Raw genomic sequence first — 17,625 nt, forward strand, 5'->3', positions numbered from 1 at the left:
ATTCAGCGAAGTTCAGTGTTCAGCGACTTTACCGCTCGGCCGCTGGTGGGCAGATAGTAATAGGACTGAATGCTGTATGTGTTTGTTTTGGTATCAAAAACGAAATATGTTTATATAATAACTTAAATATTACATTTCATTTAGCATATTCAGTTTAACCATTCAATGAATAAAAAAAATTAGAGTTACAGTTTAGTTGTGGAAAAATATTATTCATACACAGATAAATGCACTCATAAAAACATTATGCAGTTTATCTTAACGTCATTTGACAGTCATCGTACTTTCTGTGAACACTTGGAAAAAGGGTGAATGTTTATTTAATATGATGACCTGTGTACAATATCCTCACAGACATAATGATTACATTCGTAGGTACTAGCAAAATATAATTCTGCAGTTAAATTTATATAATTAAATGCAAAAGTCAAATTTGGTACTAAATTTTAAACACTACATTCAACAAAATCTTAGTAAATATGGATCTTAATTTTATATATAAAATTTTGTATGAAATATATCATGGTGCACTGTATAGTAATGGAACGCAAATTTTAAAACTATAATAAATAAAATATTTGCTTAAGTTATATTATTCATTCATAATACAAATCATAACAAATTATAAGTACAGATAGAAAATGAAATTTTATATTTTACAAGAATTTTAGCATATTTGTTTTTTAAACGTTTCTATATTCTTAAATCATACATTTCCTAAATTTTGATTGTATTTAAATGCATGCTGTGTATTACTCTGTTTTCAAATAATATGAAAGAAAAAAGCCTTAATAATTAGAAAATTAATATTGCTGAAGGAATTGCTTTAATACCTTTGCAAAATTACTGTAACTAAATTATCCAGAACTGATAGCCTTAAGTATAATAATACAACTTAATTTGCTCGCCAAATGAATTGTGAACTTCTAATATGTTGCTTTCTGTAATCTGCGGTGTTGTTAGTCCTTCTTATTGTTACATGTACGCCGTGTATTAATGATATTGTATTTCTGGCATGTGTAGCGAATAGTTTATCCAACAGATGGCAGTATCTGCCAAGCTCCTTTGGTAATTGTCAATGCGCATGCGCAAGTGGAGTGTAAAAAGAAGTATGTTATTAGGAGAATGAGCTTTCGTTAATAATGTTGCTGCGCGTTTTCGCTGTGTAAATAAAATTATATTTTTATATCATAGATGTTCTTTACTCTCTAATGCGAAGCACTAGGTTAGTGCACGAATCTCTTCTGATTCAGAACCATTTTCAAACCGTGGATCACCACAAATAAAAAGTGGCGTCCGCGACAAGATGCATTAGTTAGGTAAAGGACACTTTTGATGGTTTAACAGCAGAAATAGAAGCCTTGAAAGTAAGAAGAATACCACTGCGTGCAGCCTTCACGAAAGCATATAATAGCCCACATGGACATTTGAATGAGTCAGAATTGAACAGTGATGTTCTATTATCGTCCCTGGAAATTCTGGAAGATAAAGGAATTCGACTACAACAGTTGGATGAAGAAATATTGGATCTCCTATCAAAATCGAAAGAAGTCTCGCAAGAAGAATATACTAAAGAATTTGAGTCATGTGAGACTTACAAGGAGAAATTAATAGCAGCCAGGATGAAAGTGAAGCAAATCACTGTGAAACTAGAGAAAAATTTGCTGACTCATGCATCGGTAAATGAAACCAGAACTGTTGATTCAAGAACAACGGCAACGAATTTGAAGCTTCCGAAAATAAATTTGATTGAATTTACAGGTGATCCACGACAATGGTTGAATTTCTGGAATACCTTTAGTAAGATACACGAAGATCCAGTGCTAGATGATCATTTGAAATTCGTATATCTGATCCAGGCTACTGCTGCCAAATCGGAAACACGGGAAATAGTGCAGAGTTTCCCGACAACTAAAGAAAATTATCCGAAAGTCATCGAACATTTAAAGAATCGTTTTGGACGTGAAGATATTCTTATACAAGTGTACGTTCGGGATATATTGAATCTTGTGTTGATAAATAATAATGCAACCAAAAAGGACTTTGCGCTATCATCGTTGTACGACAGTTTAGAAACAAAACTGCGTGCTCTGGAATATCTCGGTGTGACTGAAGATAAATACGCTAGTGTTATTTTTCCGTTAGTTGAATCTTGCCTGCCCCTGACATCTTACGCGTGTGGGAGAGGGAACGGGAGAGCTCGTCACAACAAGGTAAGAGCGATCTTGAATCTATTCTTCTGTTTTTGAAAAATGAAGTGATATCTGAAGAGAGAATTAAATTAGCGCGTTTTTCTTTTGATAAAAGTAGAAAATCTAAAAGTTACATTAATGATGAGTCTAATATTCCTACTTGTAATGATTTGTATACAGGAGACAAATTTAAAGAAAATGCTCCTATTAAGAAAGTTGAGGAATCGTGTTTATTTTTTGATAAGCCACATTTAACAGAAAAATGTTTTAAAGCTAGTACGCTTACATATCAGGATAAAAAAGATTTAATATTTAAGAAGGGTTTATGTCTAATATGCTTGAAGAAAACCATATTTCTCGTAACTGTAAGTCCAAGGTTAAGTGTTTAATTTGCCAGAAAAGGCATTTGGCAGTAATGTGTCAACAAGTTCCTTCTCAATTGAAAGAGACTAAACAAGTAGAGCCTGTGGCGAAAAATGAGGTCAATGTTTTGGCTAGCAGATCCGCGAGCTCCGATGTGTTACTACAAACATTAATCGTAAGGGTAAAAAATGGCAACAGGGAAAGGATAGTCAGAGGGATTATAGATACGGGTTGCGAGAGAAGTTATTTAACGAAAGATATTACAGATTCTTTGAAATGTAACAGTGTTGGTGAAGTGAAATTAGTTCATAAATTATTCGGAGGTGTAGAAACAAAAGAAAAATTGCATTCTAAATATATAGTTAATTTGAGTAGCCTTGATAATAAATATGTATGTAGTGTGCATTGTTTAAGTGAATCTGTTATCTGTTCTGATGTTAAGAAAATACCTAAAGGTCCTTGGTTGAAAGAACTTCGTAAATTAAATATTCAAGTGTCAGATGTAGAGGGTAATGCTCCCGAAAACGAAAGTGACATTAAATTGTTGATAGGTTCTGATATTGCTGGAAAATTATTCACCGGAAATATTAAATGTTTACAAAGTGGTCCGGTCGCGATGGAAACAAGTTTGGGATGGATTTTAATGGGTAAAATTCCAGCGAAGGAATCTTCTGGTATAAATGATTCTCTTGCATGTATTTCTTTATTGCTAAACGAAAGATCAGCAGAAAACTTGAAGTTAGACGTTATTGGTATAAATGACCCAGTTGAGTCTAAAAAGAAAGCTGAAATTCATGAGGAGACCATGCAGTATTTTGAGGAAAATTTGAATTTGGATTCAGACGGGAGATATGAAACTGCATTACCTTGGGTACTGGACCCCTCTCGCTTGTCTAATAATAAAACGTTGGCAGAAAAGCGCCTGACTAATACGCGAAGGAAATTATTAGATTCGAATCAAATTAAAGTTTATCAGGAAGTATTTGATACTTGGTTGAATGAACGAATTATTGAAGAGGTAAATGAAGGCGAAGTAGATAGAGAGCACTATTTGCCTCATAGGCCGGTTTTTAAAGAATCTAGCGAAACTACGCGAGTAAGGCCAGTTTTTGATGCTTCGGCACACGCCAAAGGAGAACTTTCCTTAAATGATTGTCTTGAGAAAGGTCCCAACCTAATAGAAATAATTCCAACATTGTTGAATCGTTTTCGGAAATATCCTCTTGCAGTAATTTCAGACATTGAGAAAGCCTTCTTGCAGATTGGTATAAGAGAGAAGGATAGAGATTATTTGCGTTTCTTTTGGAAAGGTGCAGAAGAAGAGAATACTAAAATTTACAGACATTGTCGCGTGGTTTTTGGGCTTAACTGTAGTCCATTTTTGTTAGCCGCTACGTTGAACGATCATTTAAATCGTGCCCCAGATCAGTTTGCAGTTACAGCCAACATTTTGAAGGAGTCCTTCTATGTTGATAATTGCCTGACCAGTTTTAAGAATGTTGAAGAATTGAATAGATTTGTACTAGAATCGAGAATGTTATTGTCACTGGGAAAGTTTAATCTTAGAGGATGGCAGTCGAATTGTGAAACCGAAATAATTCCCAACTTTAAATTAGATACATTCGTTTGCGTTTTAGGGTTAAACTGGGATTTGAAGGATGATACTCTTTCCTGTAAAATTGAGTCACTAAAGAAAGAGGAGATTGTCGCGAGTAAACGAACACTCCTTTCTTGCGCGCATAAGTTATTTGACCCAGTAGGCTTCCTTTCTCCCGTTACCCTGTTCCCAAAGGTGATATTGCAAGAGTGTTGGAAATTACGATTAAATTGGGATCGAAAATTGCCAGAACATTTAGAAAAGAAGTCCATGCAATGGGTAAAGGAAATGAAACTGCTGTCTGATGTCAAAATTCCTAGATGGCTTAATATTAACAGATCGGTTAAACGGAGATGTAAGTTTTCATGTTTTCAGCGATGCCAGCAAGCATGCCTATGCTACCTGTATTTTCTTAAGAGTGAAGACCGAAAATGTTTATTTAAATTTTGTGCAAGCACGCACTAGAGTTGCTCCTTTAAAGAGTATATCCATTCCTCGTTTGGAATTATTATCCTGCTTAATCGGAGCACGCTTGGGACGTATGGTCTTTTCAGATTTGAACATGCCAAATTTAAGAACATTCTTCTGGACTGACTCAACAACCGCTTTGTGCTGGATCCAGCAAGACGTACGGTGGGGAACTTTCGTTTGGAATCGTGTCCAAGAAATCAGAACACTTACAAAAATAGAAGATTGGCATTACATCCCTTCGGAGCTGAATGCCGCCGATCTCCCTTCTAGAGGCTGTTCAGTTAAACAGTTTTTGCTGTCGAAATGGTGGGAGGGCCCATCATGGCTGTTTTATGAATCCCACCATCATGAAATGGTGGGAGGGCCCATCATGGCATCTTTAGGTATTTTCCCAGTGACAATGAACCAGAATCGTCATGGTCAAGAGGCACCGATTTGCCGGACGAAGAGATCATAAATTCAGAAAGGCGTAAATCAGTATTGACAACTCTTAACAAAGATTCTAAACCTGACAATTGGTATTACAGGTACTTTTCATCCATAAAGAAAATTGTACGCATGTTAGGTTGGATTCTTAGGTTTTACTTTAAATTACGAAGAATTACAAACGAAACCTCCAAAATTTTGTCAGTTTCGGAAATTGAAAGAGCTGAGATAACTCTTATGGGATTGGTTCAAAGAGAATCATTTAAGAGTGTGAACGATGGTAAAATTAAAGACCTCAGATCTATAGTTGATCGTGATGGTTTGATCAGAGCTAAAACCAATATTTCTTATCGCGACGATACTGATGACTTTAAGTTTCCTGTCATGTTGCCATCTGATCATGCAGTAGTAAAATTACTAATAATGAATGCACATAATGAGCTGATGCATGCTGGTACTTCTATGGTGATGTCTCATTTGCGGGAAAAGTATTGGATCCTCAAAACTCGTAAGACAGTACGAAACTGCATTAGAAAATGTGTTAAATGTCAAAGATTTAAATCCAAAAGTTGTGATGTAACTCCAGGAATTTTGCCGAAAGATAGAGTACGTGATGCAAATGTTTTTGAGATAGTGGGTGTCGATCTGGCAGGACCCCTCTACCTTAAAGATGGTCGAAAAGCTTATATTGTTCTTTACACATGTGCGGTCTATAGGGCCATTTATCTGGAGTCAGTAACATCCTTGACAACTGAAGCTTTTTTCCAGTCATTGAGACGTTTCATTTCTCGTCGCGGAAGACCATCTATAATATACTCAGACAATGGCAGTAATTTTAAAGGAGCGGAGAGCCTTCTGCATACAATTGATTGGGAGAGTCTGCGATTAAAGGCCGCTGAGCAAAGAATTCAGTGGAAATTTATTCCTCCTTCCGCACCTTGGTGGGGCGGTTGGTGGGAACGTTTAGTTCAAATGGTGAAACAGATTCTGAGAAAAGTTCTAGGTCGTGCTGCCCTGGATTACGAGGAGTTGCTTACAGTACTATGCGACTGTGAGAGAGTAATCAATACTAGGCCACTTACCTACGTGTCGGAACACGTTGAAGATTCATCCCCATTAACTCCAGAAATGTTCCTGCGGGAGATTTCCAAATCAGGAGTACCTGATATCGATACAGTGGATAAGGAAAAACTGAGTAAACGAGCTAAGTATCTACAAAAGGTGAGAGAACAACTTAGAGCAAAATTCCGTGTGGAATATCTAGGACAGTTACGTCAGCAGTCCATTAAAAACTCTATAGCTAAACCTCTCCAGGTGGGTGAAATTGTTCTACTTGAAGATAACAACAAAAAACGTGCTTTTTGGAACCTGGCGCGTGTCATAAAGCTGCTACCTGGTCGTGATGGACAAATAAGACTTGCTGTCATAAAAACAGACTTCTGAGTTTCTGAGACCAGTGCAAAGACTGTACAGACTTGAGCTGGATAACCCAGTCCAAAAGGATATAACTGAAAATATTCCTATGACTGCCAGCAGTGGTAGAACTGTGAAACCAGTGATACGTCTGTGAAATGTTTTGTACTTGTTTGAATACTTTGTAATAATTTGATTTATTTTTATTTTTCTAGGTTTAGTATTATCTGTCAATATGTCTAGAAAATTATGGAATGCTGCATCTCCAGGTAAATTTGTATTTCAATTTAATTCACTCGTGGGCCTTTGCTGACCAAGCGCCATCGCCAACTGCGCCTGCGCTGGGCCCAGGAACATCGCGACTGGTCCATGGATCAGTGGGAGAGAGTTGCCTGGTCAGTTGAATCACGGTTTGTCATTCATCACGCCGATGGCCGTGTCAGGATACGCCGTCTTCCAGGCGAACAGTTGCTCCCTCAATTCACAGTAGGTCATACACAGGCCGGTGGTGGCTGTATTATGCTCTGGGGGACATTCTCTTGGGCGTCTCTGGGTAAGGCTCCTATATACCAGGCTGAATCATCAGGCATTCGCGATCCCAAGTGGGAGATTTAATGGCGGCTGTGTAGTTACGGTGCAACAATTTTTTGTGTTTTTTTTGTGTAAAATGGGCGGATGTGCAGCTATTAATTGTTCAAATCATTCACGGAAAGGTCATACATTGGTAAAATTTCCTAAAAATGAAGAAAGGAGAAAAATATGGGTAAATAATTGCCGAAGAGACAATTGGAAACCTGGTCCAGGCGCTGAACTTTGCTTAGTAAGTATAATGTTAATTACGCCTTCATTTAGAGTTTATATCTTCTCTGATGTTTATAATGTGCAAGTAAAGTGAAATTCTTGTGTACAATAACCTGAGTATCTGCTAATTTCTGTAATAATAGCTATAATTAAATTAGTCTAGGGTTAATGTACCCGTCGCCAAACATCGCCAATGTGGATGTTTTGAATGTGGAAAAGAAATTTCTCTTCTAATATAAAGCGCAGATTTTGTTTTCCTGTGCTAATTGTGGAATTTATACTAATGTAACATGAAAATCATTAGCATATTGAAATTTATTAAAAAATAAATAATAATTTGGAAAGTCAAGATATAATCTGAATGTTTGCTAAAGATATATGTAACATTATACTATAGTTGCAATATCGTTGGAATGATATATAATTTTTTTCTTTATTTTATAATCACTATTGTTAAGAAGTTAGATGAGTTGTTTATGCACGGTGCCCACTACTGTTTCTTGGTTAAAATAACTTCCAGAATTTTGACATTGACATCTGAAGTCAATAGAATAAATTGAATAGCGTGAGACAAAATATATATAATCTGACTTCAATAATTGCAAGGATTGTGCAAGTTTATTTATAATCACAGTATTATACAATTTGGCAATGGAGTAAAGATTTAGAAATGAATGCAGAACATTCAAATTAGTATTTTCTTGTTTCTAATATATAGAAATATAGTCTATTTTCCAGTATAAAAGTTTTACTTAAAAGTATGGGAAAGCAGATTTGCTTCATGCATTATCTTTATAATACTGCTATGAAATGAATGAATTTTAATCTGTAAACAATTTTTGGTTGATCTTTACATTATGGTAACTTGGCGTTTTTTGGGGGAAAATTTGCCGACCAACTCTCCTACAGCAACCCTCTATTTTTTTTTCCCGCCGCCATTTTGTCTTCACGAAGTAAAGACATGTTTCTTTTCTTTTTATCTACTGAACACTTCTTCCAACAATCTACTAGCCGAATTACACTTATGCTAGAAATTTTATCTAACAAAACTGCTTAATCATGACAAATATTCACTGCAAAATTGGGAAAAAGTGCTCAATACCATACTCCTTACGCGTTTTTCAAAATAACACATACACATAAACCATGTACACGCCGACTTATTTTTACTTAAAAAACATCCCAGAATTACACAAAAATGGCATTGCGCACACTCTTCACTATATCCATGTACACTGCTTTTTTCTCATAAATTAGAAAAATTTCACGAAAATACATGACAATTTTCTGAATCTTTAAACCCGGTAAAAAGAACATATATGAAATTACCTGATCGCGAAAAAGTTTATACCCTTTCCAAATATGAACATTTCCACATATAAAATAAATAAAATATCCAAAAACTTTTACCTCTAAATCATCTATAATATTATACACGTCACCAACGAATTCATACCGCAAGCATTACAAATACTTAGTGTCAAATATTTAAATTATTTCCATGCACGTTTACTTCAACTTAAAGGTATACCAAATTCCTACAAACATAAAATTCACAAAATAACTATCATTTAATTAAAATATCACTAAACCATGTACACGTCGACTTATTTTTACTTAAAAAAACATCCCAGAATTGCACAAAAATGGCATTGCGCACACTCTTCACTATATCCATGTACACTGCTTTTTTCTCATAAATTAGAAAAATTTCATGAAAATGCATAACAATTTTCTGAATCTTTAAACCCGGTAAAAAGAACATATATGAAATTACCTGATCGCGAAAAAGTACATACCCTTTCCAAATATGAACATTTCCCCGTATAAAATAAATAAAATATCCAAAAACTTTTACCTCTACATTATCTATTGTATTACAAACGTCACTAACTAATTCATACCTTTACTTCATTACAAATGGTTACAAATACTTAGTGTCAAATATTTAAATTATTTCCATGCACGTTTACGCAAATTACTTTCCTTCCACCTTACATTTAGAACAATGCATTAAAATAATATCCTCAAATAATTAAAAATACTAACTTACTTATTCTTCTTCAGAATCTTGATTACGTGTCCGATAAACTTTTCTTATTTCTATTTCAGGATCTTTAAAATCATACTTATAGTTCACACCAAGGTACCAAGTAAAATAAATAACTTAACTAAACATCTTGCTTCTATCTCGCACAATCTTAAAGAAACACTTATTACCCCTTTCAATCCCACTAAATACCCATTTCGAATTCACTTTAGTTAGGGCCATGGGATCCATTTCCAGATTTTTTCCCGATTTCCCCCCTTTTCCGATTAAAGAACCGTAATTCGTCCATTAATATCACATGACATATCACATGATCTCTCATTTCCCTTACACAAAATAATGCGTAATCGGAACTGAGTACTGCTCACATTATTACCAAAGTCCGAGGTAGTAACCTTTATCGCCTCCAAAATGTCGCCAAACTACCAGTTACTATATTGTAAAGATCAGCCCAATTTTTTGTTAATATTGAAATGTGTTTCATTGGGTACATTTTTAGGCACTTGTGGATCATGTCAGACAACATGCAATAGAAAAAAGATGTCCGTGTGCATAAATTTTCCCATTGTGTTACTTCATTTTATCTAAATTTCAAGGATAATTCTTTTCATTTTTATATGGCATGTTATCAGTATAAAGGCTAGTGAAAATAAATTGGTATGTGTATCTGTTTTTGAAGTGTAATGCTTAAATAAAAAGATGGTGTGTGTTTCTTCATTTAAACAAAATTTCAAGGATAGTATTTTTCAGTGTTTGTTATTTCTCAATGTAAAGGGTAACAAGGGGAAAAAAACTGGTATGGTATATCTGTTTTTTAAGCATGATAATTTTACTTATTTCTTTAGTGATGCATATATATAGAGAGAAGGTGTTTGGTCCAACTGAAGTTATAATAAATCTAATTTTACTAGATCTCTCCCTCCCCTCAGGTGTAGAAAATTTTCAAGTGCAGAAAGTTTATTTGCAGAATTAATTCATTTCTGATAAACTTATCATCATTAATTTTTTATATAACATGTTATTAAGTTACACATTTGACTACTGTGTAATAAAATTGTATTTAGGGCAAAAAATTAACTATAATTTTGCATCTGGTGACTAATATCATATGCTTCTTAGAATATTACTTTAACTTTTTCCATAATTTTTGTATTTCAGGAACATGAAACTGTTATTTTGATATACTTAAATAATAAAAGTGTGTATCTGAATCAATTAATGGATACAAATATTTTACAGTTATTTTTAGAAGATATTTGCCATATCGCTTCTAATAATTCATAAAGTATGTTAAAATATAGGTAAATAATTTGGTGCAGAATTCAAATTTAGGGTTTAAAATATAGTGAATCATAAGACTAAATGATTTTTATTGTCATGATTTGCCTGGGCTTAAGAATGTACTTTTCGCCCGGTGGAAATTGTCATCAAACTGTCCTGAACAGGCTTTTTGTTGATAATAACTTCCAGGCTTATCAGTACCTCCTTTTGAGTGGAGGGTATGCAAATATAGTACCCAATTTAAATTACATTATGATTGTAATAATATTGTGGTATTAAATAAGTGATTATAATTACAATTTAGGTAATTGCATTGTAATTATATTACATTGTATCTATGAACTCTTAATTTCATTACTTTATGCAATTATGTTGTAAGTGCATAATCTAATTGCAATAATATAATCTATTTGCAATTACAAAATAATTATAAATGCAGTTACATCTTAAATAGAGGCCATTTTAATACTTTTAAATTTTCGCAAGATAACTTCCCATTAAGGTTCATTTGGAGGAAACTATGCAAATACTAAAAAAGAAGTTATGCAATTTACATATTTTGTACAGTACTTTCTTGTTATAATGCTGTTCAATATATGTTCAATACTTTTGTAAATTTAACGACATTCTTTGCAATCACTGTGGGGCTTTAAAAAGAAGTTTCTTAGTTATGCTTTTTAATAAGAATGGGTTTAAAATTAAGTATTATGTATAATAACTAGCAGTTAAAAAAACTTGACTGCATGAAAATGCTGTTGCTGTGTAAAATAAAAAATAAGCTTTCTTTTATGCTTTGAAATGAATTACATGTGGTTAAGTCGTCCTTTTACAATTTAAGAATGTGGTTAACACACATTCTTAAATTGGACAGGTTTTATCTAAATTATTAGTATAAAATATATAAACTATGAATTATTTTGTAACATAACTCAAATTACAAAATTCATTCTATATACGTTCAAAGTTATTATCTTTTATGGAATAACTGTTTTTTAATTTAGGTAAAAATTGGATTTTTAGAAGTATTACAAATACAATGCAACACAAAGGTGATCTGATTGAAGAGGAAGGACTTTTTATTACGGTTTCTAGTTCGTATTTATATTACATTTGATGAAAAGCATCCAAAACACAGAATGCTGTACTTTCTTCTTCCATATAGTATGTTATGATATATTTCACACATTTAAAAGAAAGTGTTTCTTCAGAATCTTGCACAATTATTTCCATATACCTCAGACTTAAATGACAACATATTCTTAAGTTATTTTTTTAGTATGAATTTACAGTGTTTTTATGGAAATTTTTGTTAAAATGTCATTAAGATAAATTTATTTGCACACTCTACGCTTTAACTATTTCCCCATTTGACACTATTGAAAGTTTTTATTCATATCTTATTTATTTTAGTCTGCTAACGAAACTGAAACATCTAAAGAATAAGTTATTTTGAATATGTTTACAAAATATACGCGAAATTTTTATTTAAGTGAAAACGTCTATATACTATTCGAGAATTAATAAATTATCCGAAAAGTTTATGTGCGCTGAATGCCGCGCGTCTATAAAATAAATCTTTAAAAAAACAGCAGACATTCAGCCAGTGTGTGCGATAAACGCGCCAAAATTGGTAGCGCGTTCCCTCCCTCGCCAAGAGAGAAAAGTTGGTGATTCAGCCTGGTTTAGAGGAGCCTTAGCACTACCCATTGGGGCCCCTTTGAGGAATTTCTCGAGAGGGAAAAACACGATCTCGGGCCTCAATGAATGTATAGAGTTGTAGTTTTTGTTCCTTTAATCTATATTTCCTATCTATTTAAATTAAAAGCATATATTAATACAGTGTGCCTCAAATTGATAAAATAGTATACATATAATAAATTATGACCATTAACTTAATAAATAAATAAAATGCTTATTTTTTTTAAAAAATTAATTAATATTAAAATAAAAAAAAGCTCCGTAATTTATTTACTTATTTATTTTTGCTGATATGTTCTCGCCTTGTTTTGGATCTATGATTTTATCTGATGGTGTTTTCTGAGTATATAAATATGTTGGAAACCGCAGTAGATGATGTTACTTAGTTTTAATGTATAACTTTGCATGATATTTTATGTATCTTGATCTTATGTGTCTTCAGTTACTGTGTCTCAAGGTAGAGGCTAATATTGGTTTCCATGTTAAAAAATAAAAGTTTAAATTTAAAAATTTTTAAATTTTAGTTTCCCTGTTATAGCAAAAGTTAGCTTCTAAACTTGACTTATACTGTTATGTGACTGGACCCCCAATATTTATTATTTTATTATTAATTTTCCCCCATCTTTACATCTATTCAACTTTACAAAACACACTCATTACACACACCTGGAAGACTCTATTTAATGTAAGTGATAACAACTTTGACTACACTCATGAACACAATCGTGGGTTTTTTTTTTTAACACAATTCTCTTACTTCCTTTCCTTTTTTTTCTATAGACCCCCCTTTTTTTTAATTATAAATAAAAAAAATTTTTTTTCCTCTCCACTACTTTTGGGCCATTTATTTTTTACTTTATTTTGTCCCATCTTTTCTTCCTGGCCTTTGGAACTCGTATAAAATATACGAAGTTCCTTTTTACTCTCCTCTGAAATACGAAATTGCCCCTCTTTCTATATACCTTTCCTTCGTACCTATGTTTGATTTTTCGCCCATCGGTGCAGAAAGACTTAGCGGGTGCAACAAAAGACATCTGTCTCAAGGAGGTTAGAACCAAGGTCCGTTTCTTTCTACGGATCTTGCCTTGATCTGTCTACTTTGTCTGTCTGTCTGTCGGTATACCTTAGAACTTATTTACAAGAGTTGGCAACAGCTATGCTTTAATGTGATGTTTATGTTGTTTGTTTCCTTTTAATAAGGGTGATGTAACACCGTTTGCAGTAAAGGATGGGTAATTTTTGAAGTACACAAGTAAAACAAAGTGAATATCTAAATTGTTGATAAAGGTATATTCAACGTAACTTGTTGGCTCTAGTGTAGAATTGGGTGCCCCTTCGATTAGCGTCAATTTTTTTTTTTTTTTTTTTAATTTTCGCGATGAAACCTCACTTTGGGTTACCATGATAGTTTTAACTTTATTGTAATTTTTTACCAAGTTGGTTAATAGTCTTTGTTTATAGCAAATATACATAACCCTTATTAGCTCGTGTATATTTTTTAAACATTAAATTTATGATAAAGTATTTGGTTTAGATGGATCAAGATGCTCATGCTATGTGACGAAAGATAATAAATATAATTCTGTAAAATAATTATTAATTCAGTCATTGATTCATACGTTATTGAATATTTAGCGTATTTTTATTTATAAATTTTATCTTTTTTGTCAGCGAAGACGCATTTCGATTTCGCTTGAAATTTATTTTGAGTTAATAACAGACTGATAAATATTTCATTTAAAGCCAGGAAGAATCTCGTGTAAATTCTACAGTTTCAATGAAATTGTGCAATAATTTAATTCCACTGAATTAATGAATTTTCATGAACAGCTGTAGATATATTCTTTATGATTTCATTTCTTTCCATGTGGTGCTCTGGTTATAGATACATATATATATTTATATTTGGGAATATACAAAGTGTTACCAAAAGTACTAGGACCATTGCCATAAGCTCAGAGCTAAAATATTGGGAAGATGCTCAGTAGTAACTAGAGCAGACCGAAGCTGCTTGGCGTAGATTGAACTTGTGTCCAAAATTTGGGTAAAGTGCAGAATTGCCCACTTATATAGCATGTATTGATGTGTACATGGAGTATAGTCAAGGGAGTGCACAATGTTAAGTTTGTGCAATTCTCTGACGTATATTTAAGTGAAAATAGGTCAGTGTGTGCATGGATACCGAGTTTGTGCAGTTCTTTGACTTTACCCCATCTTTACATCTATTCAACTTTACAAAACACACTCATTACACACACCTGGAAGACTCTATTTAATGTAAGTGATAACAACTTTGACTACACTCATGAACGCAATCGTGGGTTTTTTTTTTTAACACAATTCTCTTACTTCCTTTCCTTTTCTTTCTATAGCCCCCCCCCTTTTTTTTTAATTATAAATAAAAAAAATTTTTTTTCCTCTCCACTACTTTTGGGCCATTTATTTTTTACTTTATTTTGTCCCATCTTTTCTTCCTGGCCTTTGGAACTCGTATAAAATATACGAAGTTCCTTTTTACTCTCCTCTGAAATACGAAATTGCCCCTCTTTCTATATACCTTTCCTTCGCACCTATGCTTGATTTTTCGCCCATCGGTGCAGAAAGACTTAGCGGGTGCAACAAAAGACAGATAAAGACAGAAAGATTTTACAGATAACTGAGTCCCTGATACCGGAAGTTTACCGAAAAATGTGTACTTTTTCCCATGATGCCTTTCGAAATCGCAGATGCAATGTAAGGTTACCAGAATAAATTTTAGAGCCAAGTGCATTGTTCAAAAGTAGCCAAGCTTTTGTTCAATCTGTCTTTGTTCGTAGTCGTATTATTAATATTAGGTCGTTCGCGTCGTGAATAAGAGTCGGAAGTTTACCACAAAGTTGACCCTTTTAAAATAGAAAAATTAAAAGTTAGATGTATAGAAAGGCCAATAGGTTCGTAGGCAAAATTATTCCTATTATGTAAAAGAGCTGCTTTGAGGAAAACTGTGAGAGAAAAAAAAATTTAAATTGATGATGCTTAGTGAATTGAAACTAGTGCCATATTTATTCTCATTATTCAAAACTGCTTTAGGAAAGATTTTAAATGAAGTATGCTATAAAATTAAATATGTTATTAATCTGTTGCTTTAATAGTTCATTAATACTCTTAATTCAGTTTTGTTCATCAGGCTTTTGTAATATTTAAATTAAACTGTATATTTTTATTAAATCAAATAAATATATATTAATATCTTAAAACTGTTAAAAAATAAACTTAAAAAAGTTACAATAACATTTTTTTTAATATCATTTGTTAATTCGTTGTCCCAAGTAAAACTGAGAATGACTAAAAACTTTAAAATGTTCTGGTTATAAACCCATTTTATACCGTAAATCAAAATATTGTATTAAGAAAATACAAAATTTGAGAACAACCTTTAACAGAAAATTTAAATAAAACTCTACTTTCGAACATTGCTGTCTAAAAAAAAATTTTTTTTTTTGGGCTCCTGTGTCAGATTCCCAAAAAATTAATAGTTTTATTTAAAATCTCTGCCGATTTATGCATTGTCATAAGAGTTATCATAAAGTCATGCATAATTTTGCATAACATCTGTATATATGCACAGAATAAACGACTTCTTTTCCAAAAGGAATTTTTTGAATGATTTCTGTACATACATATGTATTTGTCTCACATAACTAAAAAAGATTAGCCGTAGAATGTTTGTTGTATATGGGACTGCTATAGTTGTGCATCTCTCTTTTTATTGTAATTGCCAGAACCAAATGTGTATATATATACACACACACCTTTGCCTAGCCTTAATTTTCACAATCATTGGCCCTAGTCTATACTCCCAATTATCATTGAAATGCTTTAAATGATGAAAATAGTTGTGTTTTATCAATGTAAAACTTTTTTTTAAAATTATTTTGACAAATAACGAAATCTATTTTAATGCGATCTCCAGCTTCCTTATGTCTGCAAAAATATCTGGGACATTTTTATACTCATTATAAAAAATGAAATTATGAGAAGTTTGACTCCCATGTGACAAAGACTGAGCAGTGTTTTAAATTTCAAAATCTGCAGTTTTTGTATAATTTAATAAGTAATGTGATGTGCACATCAGATTTTGCATATGTATTTTAGAATTTTATACTCTTTAATTTACATCTAGTAATAATGTATTAGATTGAATTAAATTTTATAATATATGTTTCTGGTGTTATTTTTATTTTAATGTTTGAATTTGTGTTGAGTCAGAATACATACGTGTGAGCATCTCAGTTAAAGGATGAAAATATAACTTTTTAAGTAAATTCAAAATAGTTTCATTCAAATAATTTTGAAACTGATAAAAAGCTTTCAGAGATTTGTAAAATAATAATAATTTGTAATTGTCTCCCGAATCCTTCTCTTGTAAACATTGTATGGTAAAAAAATCTGAAAATATTAGTATATATGATGTTTGAATATATTCAAATCAAATTGATATTTATTGAAATTGTTTTGTTCTAAAGAGTTTATGTTCATAATGTATATTTTAGCATCTATAATCAGAATTACCTAAATCAAACTTATGTTTGTTTGTCCCTTCATAATAACTGATGGGCAACAAAAATAAGCTTGTTTTAGTACCTGACAGATTGAAGGAAAACCAGCACCTGTATATCTAAGTGGGTAGGTATTGCTGGGCCTTGCTAAGTACTAAGCTTCCACCAAAATGGAATTTTGAAGAAGAATGCTCTGAATGTGGTCAGAAAGTCTCCTACCACCAACCTCTCAAGGATTTCGCCTTACCTTCTGCTTTTAATGCTCCTTGCTAAACAACCATTACACACTTACATTACAACATCCATACCTTCTTTGGGATTTGAACTCGAACCTTTTGGTATGGTAGGCAGCGTCATTAACTACTATCCTGTTTGGGTGCTACAGCATAGTGTTGCTATAATGGAAGATGTCTTGTTCTGTGAAGACATGAAAACAGTCACAAAAGAAAAAGATGCCTTTCTGCATGTGAAGGAATTCTTTGTGAAGTATGCTCTTTTGTCAATCAAAACAAAATTCAGAAATCGCTTGGATGCTCAAGCAGATATGCGAATTGCTATAAACAATAAAGTGCCACAATTTGAAAAAAAATATCCAATACAGAGGAATAGAAATAGTTATTAATTATTGTTTTGAAAAATTTATGCAAATATTAAATTTTGTAATATTTTTTTTAGTTCCATGTTTTATTTTTGTTTATTATTAAAATTTGATTACATAACTGTTTTCTTTTTCCTCACCCTCCCTAGAAACTTTGTTAGGGGTTGCAAGAATATAATTTTTTAGAACTGCTAGAC

At 32.6% G+C, this 17,625-nt stretch overlaps 1 protein-coding gene and 1 long non-coding RNA gene across 3 annotated transcripts in view; one reads left to right on the forward strand and one right to left on the reverse strand.

Moving 5' to 3' along the window:
* LOC118193886 (uncharacterized) overlaps positions 1 to 10,364 on the reverse strand; it is a 79,077-nt gene extending 68,713 nt beyond the window's left edge. Inside the window, exon 1 of one of the 2 annotated variants that reach the window (XR_015040431.1) lies at positions 9,317 to 10,364. This is a non-coding gene — a long non-coding RNA (uncharacterized LOC118193886). The remainder of the gene's footprint in view (positions 1 to 9,316) is intronic. The other variant, XR_015040430.1, reaches the window with a different exon arrangement.
* Positions 10,365 to 13,504: 3,140 nt separating this feature from the next.
* Positions 13,505 to 17,625, forward strand: part of Sbp2 (SECIS-binding protein 2) — a 99,536-nt gene continuing 95,415 nt past the window's right edge. The window contains exon 1 of the mRNA XM_085813996.1: positions 13,505 to 13,579. The gene's annotated coding sequence lies outside the window, so the exon portion shown is untranslated. The remainder of the gene's footprint in view (positions 13,580 to 17,625) is intronic.

This window comes from Stegodyphus dumicola, chromosome 3 (genome assembly GCF_044657685.1).
Source record: "Stegodyphus dumicola isolate Sdum_Otavi_A_Nest chromosome 3, ASM4465768v1".
Classification (NCBI taxonomy): Eukaryota; Metazoa; Arthropoda; class Arachnida; order Araneae; family Eresidae; genus Stegodyphus; species Stegodyphus dumicola.